The following is an 18,122-nucleotide window of genomic DNA, read 5'->3' on the forward strand; positions in this document are numbered from 1 at the left end:
CTGGTAGGCCAAGGCAGGCGGCTGGGAGGCGGAGGCTGCCGCGAGCCCAGACCACGCCACCGCACTCCAGCCCGGGCAACACCGAGCACCGGGTGAGCGAGACTCCGTCTGTAGTCCCAGCACCCCGGGAGGCCGAGGCGGGCAGAGCGTTCGGGGTCAGGAGCTGGCGACTAGCGTGGCCAAGATGGCGAATGCGCGCTGGCAGGCAAAGGAGAAAAAACAGGCAGCGGTGGCGCACGCCGGCAGTCCCAGGCAGTCCGCGGCGCGGGGCAGCAGCGAGACGAGGAGATTGCTGCCCGGGCCACAGAGGGAAAGAAAAGAAAGAAAGAAAGAAAGAAAGAAAGGAAGGAAGGAAGGAAGGAAATAAGGAAGGAAGGAAGGAAGGGGATGTTGAATTTTATTACAGGTTTTGTCAGCATCAATTGAAATGATCATATGGTTTTTTTCCCTCATTTTATTGATATGATGTATCACATTGACTGATTTGCATATGTTGAACCATCCTTGCATCCCTGGGATAAATCTCACTTGGTCATGATAAATGTGAGTGACCTTGCTTTATCTGGCAACACAACTATGAAGTCAGAACTGTTCAAACTAAGGCTGGGAGTGGTGGCTCACACCTGTAATCCCAGCATACTGGGAGGCCGAGGTGGGCGGATCACTTGAGGCCAGGAGTTGGAGACCAGCCTGGCCAACATGGCGAAACCCTGTCTCTACTAAAAATACAAAACTAGCTGGGGTTGGTGGCACAGGCCCGTGATCCCAGCTACTCGGGAGGCTGAGGCAGAAGAATCACTTGAACCTGGGAGGTGGAAGTTGCAGTGAGCCAAGATCACACCACTGCACTCCAGCCTGGGTGACAGAGTGAGACTTGGTCTTTAAAAAAAAAAAACTGTTAAAACTAGAACTTTCTACCTCGTCACTCTGTTTGCCATTGTTTCCCACCAGGTGGAGCCATGATCATGTTTATTATCTTAACATCTTAACATGTTTACTTACGGTAGCATGACCTCCAGTGGTCCAGCCTCGTGGTATTCATGCCCTTCTGGGACCTATACCCCTTTGTGTGTAGATTGGGCATAGTGACAAGCTTCTAACAAACAGCATATGGCAGAAGTGATGAGATGTCACTTCCGGGACAGGTTACTGGAAGACTGGTTTACGTCCTGCTGGTCCTCCCTACCTTGCCCTGCTTGCTCTGTGGAAGGGGCTTCCATGCTGGGAACTGCCCAGCGAGAGGCTCATGGGGCAAGGAACTGATGCCTCCAGCCAACAGCCAGCAAGGACCTGAGGGCTGCCCACTGCCATGAGTGAGTCTGGAGACAGATTTTCCACCCTGAGATGCCTGCAGCTCCAGCCAACCCATTGACTCTCGCCTTGAGAAATCTACAGCCAAAGGCACCCAGTCACCCTCACCCAGATTCCTGACTGGAAGTTGTGACATCGTAAATGTTTCTTGTTTTAAGCCAATACATGTTGGTTTAATTTTCGTTTTGCTTTTGTTTTTGTCTTTTTGAGACAGTGCTTACTCTGTCGCCTGGGCTGGAGTGCAGTCGTACGATCATGGCTCACCGCAGCCTCGGCATCCTGGGCTCAAGCGATCCTCCTGCCTCGGCCTCCCAAAGCGCCAAGATTACAGGCATGTGCCACAATGCCTGTCCTGGTGTAATTTGTTATGTGGAAGTAGATAACTAACACACCTGTTATGTGGCAGTAGATAACTAATACATAACTAATAAATATTCTTCTCCCCACTCCCTCTCTTTCCCCCCTCACTGGACTGTGATGTCTGTGAGGGTAGGGACCATTATCAGTATTGTAACCTGTGTGTCATCAGACAGCACAGCACAGGGTATGTTTGTGCATGGCATTCAAAAGTTCATGGAGTAGGCCAGGCAGAATGGCTCATGCCTATAATCCCAGCACTTTGGGAGGTCAAGGCGGGCAGATCACCTGAGCCCAGGAGTTGGAGACCAGCCTGGGCAACATGGTGAAACTCCACCTCTACAAAAAAATGCAAAAATTAGCGGGCCTGATGGCACATGCCTATAGTCCCACCTACTTAGGAGGCAGAGGCAGGAGGATCGCTTGAGCCTGGGAGTCAGAGGTTGCAGTGAGCCAAGATCACACCACTGCACTCCAGCCTGGGTGATACAGTGAGACCCCATCTCAAAAAAAAAAAAAAAAAAGGTTTGTGGAATAAATGAAGGAATGCATGAACAAAAGTTGTTAGTTCTCACATAAGCTTTTAAAAGACAGATGCTCAAGAGCAAGTAGGATAGTGAAATACCGGCAAAATAAAATATCTTCTCTGGGTTTGCTCTGGGAGAGCAGAGTACCAGCCAGGGGTCAGTCAGAGAAAGAGAATGATGAGGAGTGAGATATGGATATGCATATATGTATCCAGGTATCAGTCCTGGTTCTCCAGAAGAACAGAACCAGTAGGAGATATAGATATGATATATACACATATGCATATACATACACATATATGCTGCTGAAGTTTGGATATTTGACTCTCCAAACCTCATGTTGCATTTTGATCCTCAATGTCAGGGGTGGGGCCTAATGGGAGGTGTCTGGGTCATGAAGGTGAATTCCTCACGATTGGTTTGGTGCCAGCCTCTTGGTAGTGAGTGAGTTATCTCTCTATTAGCACCTGCAAGAGTTCCCCTGGGAGCTGGTTATTAAAAAGAGACTGGCATCTTCCCGTTCTCTTGCTCATTATCTTGCCATGTGATTTGGATATGCCAGCTACCCTTCCACTTCTGCCATGAGTAGAAGAAGCCTGTGGCCCTCACCACTGCAGACTGGTGAGTCAAATAAACCTCTTTTCTTTATGAATTACCCAGTACCCAGGCTCAGGTTGGTTCTTTTTTTTTTCTGAGATAGAGTCTCGCCATGTCGCCAGGCTGGAGTGCAGTGGTGAGATCTCGGCTCACTGCAACCTCTGCCTCCCGTGTTCAAGTCATTCCCCTGCCTGAGCCTCCCGAGTAGCTGGGACTACAGGCACACGCCACCACGCCCAGCTAATTTTTTTTTTTTTGTATTTTTAGTAGACACAGCGTTTCACCGTGTTGTCCAGGATGGTCTCAATCTCTTGACCTTGTGATCCACCCACCTTGGCTTCCCAAAGTGCTCGGATTACAGGTGTGAGCCACTGCACCCAGCCCAGGCATTTTTTTGATAGCAAAGCAAAACGGACTAAGATATAGGCACATACACATATATATACATACATGTATATATGCATGCATATATGTGTACATGTATTTATTTATGTATTTATGTATTTACTTATTGCAAATGAATGGGCTTCTGCCATTTTTGGGGCTGGCTAGGTAAGTCCAAGATCCACAGGGCAGGCTGGAAACTCTCAGGCAGGAGTTGATGTCATTCAAAAGCAAAATTCCTTCTTCCTCAGGGAAACCTCAGTTCTGCTCCCCCAAAGGCCTTTCAACTAATTGGATCAGGCTCACCCAGATTATCTAGGATAATTTACTTAAAGTCAACTGATAGTAGATGTCAGTCACATGTACAGGATACTTTCACAGCAACACCTAGGCTAGTGTTTGATCAAATAACTGGATACTAGCGTTTGATCAAATTGCTGATAAAGACACACCCAAGACTGGGTAATTTATAAAGGAAAAGATGTTTAATGGACTTACAGTTCCACGTGGCTGGGGAGGCCTCACAATCATGGCAGAAGGCAAAAGTCACGTCTTACATGGTGGCAGGCAAGAGAGAATGAGAATCAAGTGAAAGGGGAAACCCCTTATAAAATCGTCAGATCTCATGAGACATTTTCACTACTACAGAACAGTGTGGGGGAACCATCTTCATGATTCAATTACCTCCCACCAGGTCCCTCCACAACACGTGGGAATTATGGGAGCTACAATTCAGAGATGAGATTTGGGTGGGGACACAGCCAAACCATATCATCTAGGTAAATGGACATAGGAAGCTGAATATCACAATTCGTAAGGGATGGGTGATAGGGATTTGACCATATGCATTGCATAAGCTGGTTGAGCCATCACTGTAAGGGTGATCTCTCTGCATCTGCTGGTACAGCCTGAAGTCAGCAGGGCAGGTATTGGGAAGGGAAGATGGGATACGAAGTGGGGAAGCCAGGGCAGATGAACTGAGAGCATCAGTGGGAAGCCATGTAGACAGACGGGACCCTCGCAGTCTCCAGGACCCCAATTTTCACGAGCGGATGTCTTCCAGGAGAAGTCACTGTTCTTTGATTTGGAGTTAAATGTGCTCCTCCAGGAGGATCCTGTGGGAGCTGGGAGAGGTAGGGGCCTGGCTGCTGCCTCACATCCCCAGGGAGAGCCTCAAGGTGCAAACAACGTGCGTGACAGCCACTGTGCCTGGGCCTGCACCCACCTGCCCAACACAAAAGCATATGGCTTCTGCTTCCCTTCTGCCTTCCACGTTCACGCACATTGTCTCCTGGGGCCCATGCTAACTTTCAGCTACATAGGGAAGGGCTTGTGGGAAAACTCCTTCAGCTTAATGAAATTGACACAGTACAAATTCATGACCAGTGGGAACTGGGACCTTGGTCATCTCTTTGGCTGTGGCCAGAGGCCCTCCTAGAAGCAGAAAGAATTGAGAAGTGGTGCTTCCTGCAAGCAGAAACTATTGGGAAGCCATCTCACAAGGGAGGCTGGGCAATGTAGTTTGCAGGCTTCCAGCTTGGTGGTACAAAGGAGGGTGCTGATGGCTGAGAATGAAGCAGAAAGCCAGCAGATAAACACTGACACCAAACCAGAGGGGTGGAAATGCTGGCTGACAAAGTGAATGACACTCTGTTGACCTCCAGCACCAGCACTTCTCAATCTTAGGGCACTGTTCCAATTCTCCTCACATCTATTCCTTTTGTCTTATTGGTTGGGGCCCTATTTTTCCTTTGATGATTCTCCTGTCTTATGAACCTTGGTGTCACATAGACTTGTAATTGCTCTGGGGACAAATCCATTTTCGTGAGGACACAGGTTGGTCATGCCTCCAAAATCAATCTCAAATCTGAATCTACCTCCCTCTCCCTCTACCCTCACCAAAGCCACAGTGATCTCTCTCCTGCTTGAGCAAACAGCCTTCTAACCTGGACACCCGTTTCCACTCCTGCTTTCCTCAAATTTTCTCTCTACACTCAGCCAAAGGGACTTTTATAAGGCACAATCCAGCTGGGCATGATGGCTCATGCCTGTAATCCCAGCACTTTGGGAGGCAGGGGCAGGTGGATCGCTTCAGTCCACGAGTTTGAGACCAGCCTGGGCAACATAGTGAGACCCTGTCTCTACAAAAAATACAAAAAAATTAGCTGGGCGTGGTGGTGCACACCTGTAATTCCAGCTACTTGGGAGGCTTAGGCAGGAGAATTGCTTGAACCCGGGAAGCAGAGGTTGCAGTGAGCCGAGATTGCACCACTAAACTCCAGCCTGGGTGACAGAGTGAGACTCTGCAAAAAAAAAAAAAAAAAAAGGCACAATCCAGGTCTTGTCACCCCGGTTGAAGACTCCAAGGCTCTGTCTTATGCATGAAATAAAATAGGAGCCTCTGTATCTTGATCTCTTCCTGCCTCAAGTTGAGAACTCACTGAGTCTTGCTCACTGGGGGCTGTCCTCTGGCCTCTCTCAGATCCTCAAGTCCTCCAAGTTCTTCACTAAAGAGCGCTGTACTGGCCGGGCGTGGTGGCTCACACCTGTAATCCCAGCACTTTGGGAGGCCGAGACAGGTGGATCACCTGAGGTCAGGAGTTGGAGACCAGCCTGGCCAACATGTTGAAACCCCGTCTCTACAAAAATACGAAAATTAGCCAGTCGTGGTGGCATGCACCTGTAATCCCAGCTACTCGGGAGGTTGGGGCTGGAGAATTGCTTGAACCTGGGAGGCAGAGGTTGCAGTGAGCTGAGACTGCACCACTGTACTCCAGCCTGGGAGACAGAGCAATACTCCGTCTCAAAAAAACAAAAAACAAAAACAAAAACAAAAAAATCTCTGCACTTTCACTTTCTCTTCTCTTCTCCATGCCTGGGCCTCTCTTGTCACTGCCCTTGCCCACCATGGCTACCTCCTTTGTATTCCTCCCTGCCAGGTGTCACCAACTCAGAGTGACCCTCCCCAGCCCTGCTACCTAAAGCAGAGTCCTCCTGCAGTCATTTTCCACCACATCACCTAGCTGGACTTTCCTGGTAGCGTGTGTCTTTGCTCCACGAAATGATTCTATTTCTAGTTATTTATTTAGTTTCCACTTATCCTTGTAGACTGGAAGCCCCAGGAGAGCTCAGGCTTGGTCTGGTGACTGCTCTCTGTCCCATCAGTGACAGTGTCAGTGTCCTCAGATCTGGGATTATTCATGTAAGTCCAACACCCCCAGAGCCCTCGAGAGGAAGGGGAGAGGCGGTGGCGGGATGGACACCCCTGCCTGCTCAGCCCTTCTCCCTGAGGTCTCTTGGATCTGAACAGCAGCAAGAGATCACGGCAAATAAATCACTCAATGCTTGTGTGTTTTGTGCGTGTTTTTAGTGCCTCCAAATGCTGAGCATTTAGGGTTTGTTTCCGAGGTTGTCTGAAATACGCTAGGGCCTTGGTGTTGGAAGCAAATTAGGATACCTGTTGTCTGCCTGTGCTCTGTGTCAACCTGAGGAGCTCTAGGCTGGGCCACGTGGAGTGTACACGGGGTGGGCCCCACAACCCCAGCCCCAGCTGTGTTTTCCATTTGTGTGTTTTTTTTTTTTTGAGACAGAGTCTCACTGTGTCGCCCAGGCTGGAGTGCAGTGGCGCCATCTCGGCTCACTGCAAGCTCCCCCTCCCAGGTTCTCGTCATTCTCCTGCCTCAGCCTCCCGAGTACCTAGGACTACAGGCACCCGCCACCACGCCTGGCTAATTTTTTGTATTTTTAGTAGAGATGGGATTTCACCGTGTTATCCAGGATGGTCTCGATCTCCTGACCTCATGATCTGCCCGCCTCGGCCTCCCAAAGTGCTGGGATTACAGGCATGAGCCACCGCGCCTGGCCGTGTTTTTGCAGTACCTGACCCACCTGCTCCCAACCTGCATTTTAGCTTTGACACTCATGCTATAACTTATCCTGCCAGTGTTGCTCTGAGACCAAGCATGTCGGAAATGCAGCTTCCCTCATCGTCACTTATCCTCATTGGCTAACAGGTGTTCTAGTCTTTTTATCTATTTTATTTTATTTATTTTTATTTTATTTTATTTTATTTTATTTTATTTTATTTTATTTTAGACAGGGTCTTGCTCTGTCGCCCAGGCTGTAGTGGAGTGGTGCAGTCTCTGGTCACTGCAATCTCTGTCTCCTAGGCCCAAGCAATTCTCCTGCTTCAGCCTCCTGAGTAGCTGGGGTTACAGGCTCCCACCACCACGCCTGGCTAATTTTTGTATTTTTAGTAGAGACGGGGTTTCGCAATGTTGGCCAGGCTGGTCTCAAACTCCTGACCTCAGGTGATCCACCTGCCTCGCCTCCCAAAGTGCTGGGATTACAGGTGTGAGCCACTGCGCCAGCCGAAAATCATTTTTCAATCTTATTTTCCAAGTGTTGAATAAGTTTCCTGCACAGAGCTCCTGAATCATGTTATCTCTAAAGGTAACTATTGATAAAATAAAGGGCTGGTCTCATTCTGGTCTGTACTATCCTTACTTAAAATATCGGAGAACCCACAATTGTTATGGGAAATAGAAAACAAATTGGAGCTTAATTTGTGGCATATATTCCCAATCCCAATGATCAATAACGTTTGTATATCATTTATATTAGTACACAGACTCAGTGGTGGCTATTTCATGTGGTCTCTGAATTGTGCCTTTATGTAGCATAGGCTCTGTCCTATTTGGCTTGGTAAACTTACATAGATAAAACAAGAGGTGCTAATTGCACACAGAGGCCTCCTTGTTGTATGGTTAGTAAATCTAGAATTATGTGGTGGTGAGCACTGCTAAAACCAGAGAATTAGCTTCTGTCTGGAGATTATGTAAGGAATCTAGAGTTGTATATTTGGACTGGACTCTATTAGTCTGGAACTAATAGAACTTTCTTTTACTGCGTGCTTTTTTTTTTTTTTTTTTTGAGACGGCGCCTCCCTCTGTCACCCAGAGGTGGAGTGCAGTGGCGTGGTCTTGGTTCACTGCAACCTCTGCCTCCCGGGTTCAAGCGATTCTCACACCTTGGGGTCTCAAGGAGCTGGGATCACAGGCATGTGCCACCACGCCCAGGTAATTTTTGTATTTTTTGGTAGAGACGGGGTTGCACCATATGGCCAGGCTAGTCTCAAACTCCTGACCGCAGGTGATCACCTTCGAAAGTGCTGAGATTATAGGCGTGAGCCACCGCGCCCTGCTGCCTACTTTTATGGGTGAATTCTCCCTCCTTCAAGATCCTTTAAGTCTGGACTGAGATCCTGTAAACCACAGCATATGTACTGGTTTAATTTCCTGGGAGGGCTTGTAGGATCTGGTTCTACAAATGAAGTTCTACACATCAGCCTTTGTTCCATAATGGTGGGCTTTTCATACTAGATTAACTGGCTTTATTCTCACATACGATATCGTCAGTATAGCCTTGGTAGTACATTTGATTTGTCTACATCCTTGCAACAATGGCAGCCAACGTGTATTAAACTCAGGAGAATGCTACATTGTCAGAAAGGATGAAGTTATTTGTAATAATATCTACCCATTATTCTAAGTAGTTGCACCGACTACTTAGTCAATTGATGTTTTTCATATTTTTATCAGAATCATTATGGATCTTTCCAGATACAATATATGTAAATATGGTTCAGTTATTTATTGATACATTATAACCATAAAATTCAAGCACAGTCAATGTTCTTTGTTAAGGAGCAGTTATAATTTTTCTAAGCCTTACCCATCATAAATGCATTCATCTGCATTCTGATTAGAATTATTATAATATTTCAGTCTCTGATGATTTGTTAGCTTATAACTTTTTTTTTTTTTGAAACAGTCTTGGTCTGTTACCCAGGCTGGAGTTCAGTGGTGCAATGATGGCTCACTGTAGCTTCGATTTCCTGGGCTCAGGCACTCTTCCCACCTCAGCCTCCTGAACTGGGACTACAGGCATGTGCCACCTCGTCTGGCTAATATTTTTAAAAAATTAACTTTTGTAGAGATGGGGTCTCGCTGTATTGCCCAGGCTGGTCCCAAACTCTTGGGCTCAAGACATCATCCTACCCCTACCTTCCAAAGTGTTAAGATTACAGGCGTGAGCCACTGCACCCGGACAGTTTATAATTTATATTGAGATTTGACACAGGATATGTTTTCCAGAATTTGGAAGAGTCAGATGGAAAAATACTACTGAGAGGCTTTCATTCCAATTTCCACAAGTATAAATGTTAAATTGAGAGTTGGCAGTGGGTCACGAAGAAAGGAAAAGAGCTTCTTCCTATGCCCATAAAAAGAAAGAAGATTTGTAAAGCAATTCTCAATAATATTAAAAATAAATAACCACAAGCAGATTTCCTTCATCAGTTTCATTTTGTTCTGTGTAAATAGGAGTCTGTTTTTTAAAAATTATTTATTTATTAATTTATTTTTATTTATTTATTTTTTTGAGACGGAGTCTCGCTCTGTCACCCAGGCTGGAGTGCAGTGGCACGATCTCGGCTCACTGCAAACTCCGCCTCCCGGTTTCACACCATTCTCCTGCCTCAGCCTCCCGAGTAGCTGGGACTACAGGCGCCCGACACCACACCCAGCCAATTTTTTGTATTTTTAGTAGAGACAGGGTTTCACCGTGTTAGCCAGGATGGTCTCGATCTCCTGACCTCGTGATCCGCCCGCCTCGGCCTCCCAAAGTGCTGGGATTACAGGCGTGAGCCACTGCGCCCGGCCTGTTTATTTATTTTTATCAGATACAGGGTTAGTCGTCATGAAATAATCTACTTATGGGCTAGAAAGAACTCTGGAAATCCTGGTTCTGCTTCTGGTACAAAATATCACAGGTGTCTGCTTGGGATGACAATGCTGGTTTACACGGTGATACGGTTTGGCTGTGTCCCCACAGAAATCTCGTCTTGGATTCAGTAGCTCCCACAATTCCCACGTGTTATGGGAGGGACTCGGTGGGAGGTAATTGAATCATGGGGGCAGGTCTTTCTCGTGCTGTTCTCGTGATAGTGAATAAGTCCCACGAGATCTGATGGTTTTTTTGTTCTTTTTTTTTGGCTGAGCACAGGGGACTTTATTGATGGTACACGACAAGGTGGGGCTCCCTAGGCCCCTCCCTCTTCAGGGGATCTGCATGGAAACTATGAGGAGGGGAGATTCGCAGTGTGATGGGGGACTGAGTGTGGCAGGGACTCCCCAGCAGTGAGGACCTCTCTCTTCCTCTCATGTTCTCTCTGGGGCTGGTGGTCTGGGGGTCTTACTCTTTGGAGGCCATGTGGGCCATGAGGTCCACCATACTGTTGCTGTAGCCAAATCATCATCATACCAGGAAATGAGCTTGACAAAGTGGTTGTTGAGGGCAATGCCAGCCCCAGCATTGAAGGTGGAAGAGTGGGTGTCTCTGTCGAAGTCAGAGGAGACGACCTGGTGCTCAGAGTAGCCCAGGATGCCCTTGAGGGGGCCCTCCAATGCCTGCTTCATCATTTTCTTGACGTCATCATATTTGGCAGGGTTTTCCCAGATGGCAGGTCAGGTCCATGACCAACACGTTGGCAGTGGGGATATGGAAGGCCATGCCTATGAGCTTCCCACTCAGCTGGAGGATGACCTTGCCTACAGCCTTGGCAGTGCCAGTAGAGGCACGGATGATATTCTGGAGAGCCCCACGGCCATCATGCTACAGTTTCCTGGAGGGGCCATCCACAGTCTTCTGGGTGGCAGTAATGGCGTGGACTGTGGTCATGAGTCCTTCCACAATACCAAAGTTGTCATGGATGACCTTGGTCAGGGGCACTAAGCAGTTGGTGGTGCAAGAGGCCTTGCTGATGATCTTGAGGCTGTTGTCATACTTCTCATGGGTCATGCCCATCACGAACATGGGTGCGTCAGAAGAGGGGGCAGAGATGATAACCCTTTTGGCTCTTCCCTGCAAGCAAACCCCAGCCTTCTTCATGGTGATGAAGATGCCGGTTGACTCCATGATGGATTCAGCGCCAGCATTGCCCCATTTGATTTTGGAGGGGTCTTGCACCTGGAAGATGGTGATGGGATTTCCATTGATGACAAGCTTCCTGTTCTCAGCCTTGATGGTACCATGGAATTTGCCATGAGTGGAATCATACTGGAACATGTAGACCATGTAGTTGAGGTCAATGAAGGGGTCATTGATGGCAACAATATCTACTTTACTAGAGTTAAAAGCAGCCCTGGTAACCAGGCTCCCAGTTCCAACAAGTCCATGGTCTCTGGACTTCAACTTCACCATGGTGTCTCAGGGATGTACGTGGCTGGCAAAGCACAAGAAGATGAGGCTGTCTGTTGAACGGGAGGAGTAGAGAGCCAATCTGATGGTTTTATAAGGGGGAGTTTCCTCGCACAAGTTCTCTCTCTTGCCTGCTGCCATGTAAGATGTGCCTTTCGCCTTCTGCCATAATTGGAAGGCCTCCCCAGCCCCACGTGGAGCTGTAAGTCCATTAAACCTCTTTTTCTTTATAAATCACCCTGTCTCAGGTATGTCTTTATCAGCAGCATGAAAACAGACTCATATACATGGGAAAGCCTGAACCCAGTGAGTCTATTTCTTGAAGTGTCAATAGCTCAGGGTATCAGGTATTGTCTATTCATCGAGGCACTTTGACTCTCCTTTGTCCAAGACCCAATTTCTGGCCTGTAGTTTCCAGCTAACCTTCAGGAAAGCATGAAAGGAAAGCAGAAGTCACTTATTGATTGTAGGACTAAATAACAATGGGGAATTTACTACAGTGACTAATACTATCCAATAAGAAGAAAACGGAATGCTCTATTAGGGCATACTATATAATTATTCCAAGAGAATTAGATCAGTGTTTCTCCTGGGGACAAGAACAGATTATGGACACTGAAGATATTGACACATCACCACCCTGTAAGAGTAGACAGTCTCTGAGATATATTTATAATAGTGACATCTAATGCACAAAATTAATCTAAGGAAGGCTGAGCTCATCTTTTTAATTTGAAAGCATTTTTCACATTGTGTGTTCAAAAATCAGGGAGGTTTTTACACTATTGTTGAATCATTTTAAAAACAGAAGCATATCAAATATAGGTTGGGCATGGTGCCTCACGCCTGTAATCCCAGCACTTTGAGAGGCCGAGGCAGGTGGATTGCTTGAGCGCAGGAGTTCGAGAGCAGCCTGGGCAACATTCTCCAGCTGAGGCAGGAGAATCGCTTGAACCCGGGAGGCAGAGGTTGCAGTGAGCCAAGATCACGCCACAGTACTCCAGCTTGGGCAACAGAGTGAGACTCTGTCTCGAAAAAAAAAAAAAAGCATGTCAAATATACTTAAGATTTCTAGCATCCCACTCTGTGTGTGTATTTCCTATGGTGGGTTACAAGGCGAGGGAACAGATCTTTGGTGCTTTGGCCACCCAGGAAGGGCCAAAGGTTATTTTGAATGTACAAACATCTTGATAATTTTTAACTTTTCTGAATTTATAGTCTGATTTTATGAAAGGAAACATCAAAAAGAATTGTCCAGAATACTGATAACTTGACTAAAATAGGTGCATAATTGCCTAAGAGAAAGGAGTAATTATAGCTTGGCTACCCTACTAACCATAATGACAATCAAGATATTCAAAAATAAGCCAGGCACAGTGAGTGGCTCATGCCCGTAATCCCAACCCTTTGGGAGGCTGAGGCAGGAGGATCATTTGAGTTCAGGAGTTTGAGATCAGCCTGAGCAACATAGGGAGACTGTGTCTCTACAATTTTTTTTTTTTAATTACCTGGGCATTGGTGGTGCATGCCTGTGGTCCCAGCTGAGGTGGGATTATCACTTGGCTCTGGGAGTTCAAGGCTGCAGAGAGCCGTGACTGCACCTCTGCACTGCAGCTTGGGTGACAGGGTGAGACCCTGTCTCAAAAAAAAAAAAAAAAAAAGGAAATACAGGCCAGGCACGGTGGCTCATGCCTGTAATCCCAGCACTTTGGTAAACTGAAGTGGGTGGATCATCTGAGGTCAGGAGTTTGAGACCAGCCTGGCCAACAAGGCAAAACCCTGTCTCTACTAAAAATACGAAAAATTAGCCAGGCGTGGTGGCGCATGCCTGTAGTCCCAGCTACTCGGGACACTGAGGCAGAAGAATCACTTGAACCTGAGAGGCGGAGGTTGCAGTGAGCCAAGATCATGCCACTGGACTCCAGCCTGGGTGACAGAGTGAAACTCTGTCTCAAAAATAAATAAATAAATAAATAAATAAATAAATAAATAAATAAAGTAGAAGGTAACTTACAAGGGAATTTAGCTTTTCGTAAGTGAAAATCTTTTACTGCACGTTTTAAAAAATAAACAATTCAACAATATGACAAAGGTCAGCAAAAAGGAAGAAAAAGTTAAATCTTCTCAAACAAGAATATTTAGTAAGGCAAGAACCTCTGCTACCCGGACAAATTTCACAGAAAGTAAAGAATAACTTTTTACTATGTCTTGCTGAGAGCAGACTGAATACTTTAAGGTCCCTTTGTCATTTTAAAGCCAGAACAAAAAATCAAATTCTAGTTTTATTGTTTTTGCCCATCATCCAGATGGCATGAGACAGTCTGTTTTTCTTTCTCATTTTCTTTTTAAAATCTTATATATTGGTCGGGCGTGGTGGCTCACGCCTGTAATCCCAGCACTTTGGGAGGCCGAGGCGGGCGGATCACGAGTTCAGGAGATCGAGACCATCCTGGCTAACATGGTGAAACCCCATCTCTACTAAAAATACAAAAAATTAGCCAGGTGTGGTGGCAGGCGCCTATAGTCCCAGCTACTCGGGAGGCTGAGGCAGGAGAATGGCGTGAACCCGGGAGGCAGAGCTTGCGGTGAGCTGAGATCGCGCCACTGCACTCCAGCCTGGGCGACAGAGCGAGACTCCGTCTCAAAAAAAAAAAAAATCTTATATATTAACCCATACTTATACATTATCCAGGTGTTCAAAGATTATTCATTAAGTAGCTCAATATTAGTTTGAGTCCATAAAGTTAAAAAGAATCTTATATAGTATGTTTAAGCTGGCACTACATTATGTCATAATCTTATTTTCACTGAGTATATGTTCTAGGTTGGCATTTACTTTTTCTCAGCACTTTAAAAATATGATTCATTGTCTTCTGATGGAGAAGTCAGCTGTCAGCTTTAGTAATGTTCCTCCTTTGAAGGTAATGTACCCTTTTTTATATGACTGCATTTAAGACTTTTCTCTTTGCCTTTGTCTTTTAGGAGTTTTACTATAATGTGTCTATGTTTGATTTCGTTTGTGTTTATTTTGAGTTTGAAAGACTTCTTGAATTTGTGGATTGGTGTCTTTCATCAGTTCTGAAACATTTGCAGATGTTATGTCTTTCAATATTACTTCTGCACCATTTCCTCTCTGTATGTCTTCAGGTACTCTGCAGAAGTCAACTCACCTCTCTGAGATATTGAGGAATTAGTCTTTTATAGATCAGGCTTATGGTTTCCTTAGTAAGAAAATTTCCTCAAATCCTTGGTAAGTTTTTGGTCTATTTGCTTCCAGTCAATTCCATTGATGAGTCCAACCCCTAAAGATCTCTTCCAGATATAATTCTTAAGCATTTAGATTTTTTTCTTTTTTTTTTTGTTATGGGAAATTTCAAACTGTCCAAAAGCAGGGAGAATTTATAATGAGCCTTCTTATGTTCAATGATTGTCGATATATGTCAGTCTCATTTCATCTATATACTCCTGCTTTCCCTTATGATTGGATTATTTTAAAGCAAATTTCAGACATAGTATTTAACTTGTAAACACTTCAGTATGTATCTCCAAGAGGTAACTACTATTAAAAACATAATTACAACATCATTACAATACCCTCCCAATACTAAAAATATTTTCTCTTAATTTTTTTTGAGACAGGGTCTTGCTCCATTGCCCAGGCTGGGGTGCTGTGGCATGATCACAGCTCGCTGCAGCCACCACTTCCTTGATTCAAGTGATTCTCCCACTTCAGTTTCCCAAGTAGCTGGAATTACAGGCATATGCCACAATGCCTGGCTAATTTATTATTATTATTATTATTTTTTGTAGACATGGGGTCTTGCTATGTTGCTTAGGCTGGTCACGAATTCCTGGGTTCAAGCAATTTTCCCACCTTGGCCTCCCAAAGTGTTGGGATTACAGGCATAAGCCACTGCACCTGGCCAATACTTTCTTAATATAACCAAGTATCTAGTCAGTGTTCAAATTTGTCCAATTGTCTCATAATTTTAAAACATTTTCAATTAGGATAAAAACAAAGCCCATATATTTCATTCAACTAATACATCTCCCCTTCTTTTTCCCTTTGTGATTTTTAAGTAGCTTTATTTAGAGAAAATCCATGTTGAGATGATTTCCCTGCCTCTACTAACTCAAATTCACCCAAATTCATTGTCCACATTGTTATTAGGTGATATTTCCAAAAGACAAATTCTATTATGCCACTCCTTTGAAATTTCCTAGGAACCTCAGGTAGCTCCTCCTTCTTCAGAGTTCTAGAGGACAGCAGTGTGTCCTTGCACTCCCTGCCATCTTCCACCAGGACCCTGTGCTCATATAATCCATCCATTTAAAGGTTACAATTCGATGGCTTTTAGTATATTCACAGAGTTGTCCAACTATCGCCATTATCTAATTCTAGAACATTTCATCATCCCAAAAAAGAAACCCCATGCCGGTTGGCAGCCCCAGCAACCACTCAGTTTCTTCTTTTTCTACAGATTTGCCTATTATGGTTATTTCATATAAATGAAATCATACAATATGTGGGCTTCTGTGTCTGGCTTCTTTCACTTAGCATAATGTTTTAAAGGTTCATCCATATTGTAGCATGGATCATTATTTAATTTCTTGCAGTTATTTTTTGGAGAAACCAGGTCATTTTCTCCTATAGCTTTTCCATATTCTGAATTCTGCTGACTGCATCCATGTGGGGTTTCTTAATGTATTCCTCTGTTCCCTGTTTATCCTGTAAACTAGTATTTAGAACTAGAAGCTCAATCAAATTTAAATCTCACTCTTTGGCAAGACAACTTTACAGATGGTGCAGTGAGCTTCCATAAGGTGTCTGCAAGCCATTGATAGTTCCTGTGATCACTCCATATTTATAGCAGCTATTTGAGACCATTGGAAACAACAATCTTGAATGGAACAATAATATACGAAATCAGATTTTTGCTACTGGTCTGATTCTCCTTTTCCGGCCACGAAATCTTAATGTCAATTCTCAAAAAGGCTTGGAGGCTCTCTCTTGTTGTTTAGTAACCTTGTCAATCTGTAAGACTCCAAGCCTCTAGACTCACAATACATTTAGATGTTAGGCTAAAGAAAGAAAATACCTCTTTCCTTTGCTGAATTTTACTTCTGTCCATTTTTGTTTGTGAACTGGTCAGGTCTTGCCTGGGAGCATTTCTGACTTATGATTTTTTAAAAGCAGCAGGAAGTAGCCAGAATACATCAATATCCTGCCTTTTAAAAGCCATTCACCCATAGACATATAGATCAATGGAATAGAATTGAGATTCCAGAAATAAACTCTCACATTCATGGTCAATTGATTTTCAACAAGAGTGCCAAGATCATTTAATGGGGGAAGGAATAGTCTTTTTAACTAATGGTGCTGGGATAATTGGATATCCACAAGCAAAAGAATAAAGCTGGAACCCTACCTCACACCATATACAAAAATTAACTCAAAACAAATCAAAGACCGAATTGTAACAGCTAAAAGTATACAATCTTAGAAGAAAACATAGAGTAGGTCTTGATGATCTTAAACTAGGCAATGGTTTCTTAAATATGTCATGAAAGGCATAAACAACTACAGAAAAAAATAGATAAATGGGACATCATCAAATTGTAAAACTTTCACACTTTGAAGGGTACCATCAAGAAAGTAAAAAGACAACAAACAGAATTGGATAAAATATTTGTAAATTATATATATAGTAAGAGTCTAGCATCCAAGAAATATGTATATATGTATATATATTATGTAACTCTTGCAACTCAACAACAACAAAATATAAACAATCCCAATTTAAAATGGGAAAATAATTTGAATAGACATTACTTCAAAGAAGATACACAAATGACCAAGAAGTGCATGAAAAGAAGGCAACATCATTAGTCATTAGGAAAATGCAAATCGAAATCACAATGAGATACTTTATACCCATTATGATGGCTTTAATAAAAATGACAGACAACAACAAGTCTTGGAAAAGATGTGGAAAAAATTATAATTCTCTTGCATTGCTGGTGGGGAATGTAAAATGGTATAGCAACTTTGGAAACCAACTTGGCAGCTCTTCAAAAGTTAAACATAGAGTTACCATATGGCCCAGCAATTCCACTCCTAGATATATACCCAAGAACATATGTTCACACAAAAACTCATACATGAATGTTTAGGGCAGTATTATTTATAAGATTCCCAAAATAGAAATAACCTAAATGTCTCTCAACTGATGAATAGATAAATAAATTTTAGGATATCCATACAATGGAATGTTATCCAGCCATAAAAAAAGAATTAAATTTGAATGCATGATACAACATGGATGAACCCAGAAAACATTATGCTCAGTGAAAGAAGCCAGACACAAAAGGCCACATACTGTATGATTCTATCTTTATAAAATATCCAGAATAGGCAAATCTACATAGACAGAAAGTAGGTTAGAGGTTGCCAAGGGCTGGGGGTAGAAGAGAATGGAGAGTGATTACTAATGGGTATGGGGTTTCTTTTTAGGGCAATGAAAAAGGTCAAGCATTAGATTGTGGTAATGGTTGCACAACTTTGTGAATATATAAAATACACTAAATTGTATACTTTCAAAGAGGTGAATTTTGTAGTAGATGAATGATATCTCAATTTAAACATTATAACAACAAATTAGTCCCTAAATAACGATTACAGAGTTC

The 18,122-nt window shown here is 44.1% G+C and overlaps 1 protein-coding gene and 1 pseudogene across 1 annotated transcript in view; one reads left to right on the forward strand and one right to left on the reverse strand.

Moving 5' to 3' along the window:
• LOC116478311 (uncharacterized) overlaps positions 1-18,122 on the forward strand; it is a gene marked incomplete at its 5' end in the record, with an annotated part of 109,677 nt that overhangs the window by 32,233 nt on the left and 59,322 nt on the right. The gene's annotated exons all lie outside the window — the stretch shown is intronic.
• On the reverse strand, positions 10,431-11,438 carry LOC116478310 (glyceraldehyde-3-phosphate dehydrogenase-like; annotated as a pseudogene).

This window comes from Hylobates moloch, unplaced genomic scaffold (assembly GCF_009828535.3).
Source record: "Hylobates moloch isolate HMO894 unplaced genomic scaffold, HMol_V3 SCAFFOLD_12, whole genome shotgun sequence".
Lineage (NCBI taxonomy): Eukaryota > Metazoa > Chordata > Mammalia > Primates > Hylobatidae > Hylobates > Hylobates moloch.